Source organism: Chinchilla lanigera, unplaced genomic scaffold, assembly GCF_000276665.1.
Source record: "Chinchilla lanigera isolate Chin_1 unplaced genomic scaffold, ChiLan1.0 scaffold00160, whole genome shotgun sequence".
Lineage (NCBI taxonomy): Eukaryota > Metazoa > Chordata > Mammalia > Rodentia > Chinchillidae > Chinchilla > Chinchilla lanigera.
Window position 1 is genome coordinate 2075796 of NW_004955561.1, and position 2851 is coordinate 2078646.

Consider the following 2851-nt stretch of genomic DNA (forward strand, 5'->3'; position numbering starts at 1 on the left):
TTCTCTAGCAGCTTTTAATATTCTGTTCATTTGCTAGAGATCTCAGATTTTGATTATTATACATCTGGGTATAGTTTTATTTTGGTTATGCCTCATTTACCTGTTTATCAGATTCTGTTTCCATGCTTGGGAAATTTTCTGCTTTTATTTCTGCAAATATTCTTTTTATGTTATTTGTGTTGCCTCCTGCTGTTTCATTGACTTGTATTAGTCTTACATTATTCCCCTTTGGCTCATCTTGCAGCTGTTGAATTAATTTTTCCTGGTTCCTTGTTGATTTTAAGAGATCCTTTCCTTCAGGGTCACTAACTGCCATGCTGTCTTCAAGATCTCAAATTCTATCTTTGGCTTCATTCAAGCGTTTTTGCCAGGTTTCAATGAAAACATTGATTTCCTGGATGTCTCTTTGAATTTGTTTCTTGTGTTCTAGTTCATTTCCATATTGTTCATGTAATATTTCCATCTGTTGCCTATGTTCATCTATCTTTTTATACATTTATTCTCTAGACATGCTGAGCAATTCCTGTATTATTATTATTATTTTTTGATTTTTTTTCCCTTGGAGACTATTTCTGATCTGATCTCTTCTATGGTCTGATGGAGTTGTTTTTTTACTTTAATTGCAATTATTTCAGCAATTTCAGGTGTGTGTTACTAAGTTCTCCTATGTCAATGTCTCCTGGACTTGTTCTGAGTAGGGTGGAGTTCTGAGGTTGCATTGTAGTCCTTCATCTTGTCGTGTTTGATGCTGGAGGCAGAATGCTCAGTCTCCCTCTTTCCTGGCAGCTCAGCAAAGTTGGCTAGTGTCTCTAGTTTTCCTGGTGGTCAGAATTGCCCCTCAATATCCACTGAGATGTGCTGCTTAGTTTGGTGTCTTCTGGCAGATGGTGACCTGTACCTAGTTCTCCTCAGGTTTCAGATGTGAACTGTGATGTCATTTGATTGCAGACCATCTGATCCAGTGTCCCCTTGCAGCTCAGGGCACGTGTACCACCCAGATGTGGGCTGTACTGGTGGTGCAATCATAGATCAGTGGTCCTGTGTTCCCAGGCAGTTCAGGGTGCAGGCAGAACCCAGACATGAACTGCAGGGTCAACAGTTTGTGGACCACCTGATTCCCTCTCTCCAGGCAGCTCAGGGTGTGCACAGGAGCCAGACGTGGGCTGCAATGGTGGTGATCACAGACCGCCTGTATCTGTGACCTCCAGGAGGTGGGTGGTGGTGCAAGTAAAGCCCAGACTCAGCTTCAGTGCGAGTAGATCGTGGACTGCCTGCTCTAGTACCTCAGGTGGCACAGGACGTGCACAAGGAGTGCCCAAACATGAACCCCGGTGTTAGCAGTTCTTGGGCCTTCTGATTGAGGACCTCCTGTCTATACCAGCTGCATGGAGGGTGGAGACTCCCAGTTTCTCCTTCTCATATTCATTGATTGTGATTTCTAATTGCTCAGTGATTTCTTGAATTCATTTTTCAATTTGTGCTTTGTCACCTTTGCCTTTCAAAAGCATGACATCATCTTTGGTTACAATGACCTCTCCAACTTTTCCTAAGTCATGGGGCTGAACATCTTCAAGATTTAGGGTCAACCCCTCTTCTCCAAACACTGCACCACCAGTAGCAATAGCCATGTCTTTCAGCTGGTTCTTCCTGTTGTCACCAACCCTTGGAGCTTTGACTGCAACAGACTGAAGACCAACCTTTAGCCTGTTCAAAACCAGGGTACTGATAGCTTCTCCATCAGTGTCATCAGCAATTATGACCAAGGGCTTTCGGTGAGCATTGGCAGTTTCAAGAGCAGGTACAATGGTCTGGATGCTAGACATTTTCTTCTCACTCAGTAAAACATAGGCATCCTGGAATTCACACTCTGGCCTTTTGATGTGTTAATAAAGTATGGAAAAAATATATTTTCAATCAAACTTCATGTTTTCAATAGTTTCCAACTTATCATTCAGGGTTTTTCCATCTTTCACTGTGATGATGCCCTTCTAGCTGAACTTCTTCATGGCACAAGATATGATGATGCCAATTTCTTTGTCTCCATTTGCAGAAATTGTAGCAACCTGAGCAATTTCTTCAGAGGTTGTCACAGGTTTGGACTGCTTCTTAAGTTTAGCCATCACAGCATCAACAACTAACATCACACCTCTCCTGATTTCCATGGGGTCCATGGCTTCGCTGATCTTCTTAAAGTCTTCCTTGGTAATGGAGTGTGCCAGGACAGTCACAGTGGTGGTGCCAACCATTGCCTCTTCGTTTGTGTTGTTGGCAGCATCTTGAACAAGTTTTGCTCCAATATTTTTGTATTTGCCCTTTAAATCAATTGACTTTGCAACAGTCACACCATCTTTAGTTACTTTGGGACTTACCCAACTCTGTTCAGTAATCACTGTTCTTCCTTTTGGCCCCCATTGTAATAGCAACAGCATCGGCCAGGAGGTCTACACCCTGGAGCATGAGGGCATGGGGATCTACACCGAATTTCATGTCTTTGGCATAAGCTTGAGTGAGCCGCGGGGCTAGTGCCCAGGACACTGTCCTCGCCTGGCGGAGGACCATGGGTAGCTGGAGCATTTCTGCCGGACAGCAGCAGGAGCTCACGTGGTAAGGAAGGCCATCAGCGGTGAGTGAGGATGTGGTCTATTTTAGAAAATGTCCCTTGTGCAGCTGAGAAGATTGTGTATTCTGATGTTGTTGGGTGGAACACTCTGTAAATGTCTACTGTCTACTAAGTCCATATGTTTACAGCTTTGGTTCAGTTGTGTTATTTCTTTGCTGGTTTTTGTCTAGTTGATCTATCTCTTTGTGACTATAGGGTATTGAAGTCTCTTGTTACAATTGTGTTATTCCT

At 43.3% G+C, this 2851-nt stretch overlaps 1 pseudogene; it reads right to left on the minus strand.

The window, feature by feature from the left end:
• Positions 1–1334: 1334 nt before the first annotated feature.
• Positions 1335–2574, minus strand: LOC102023402 (annotated as a pseudogene).
• Positions 2575–2851: the final 277 nt, after the last annotated feature.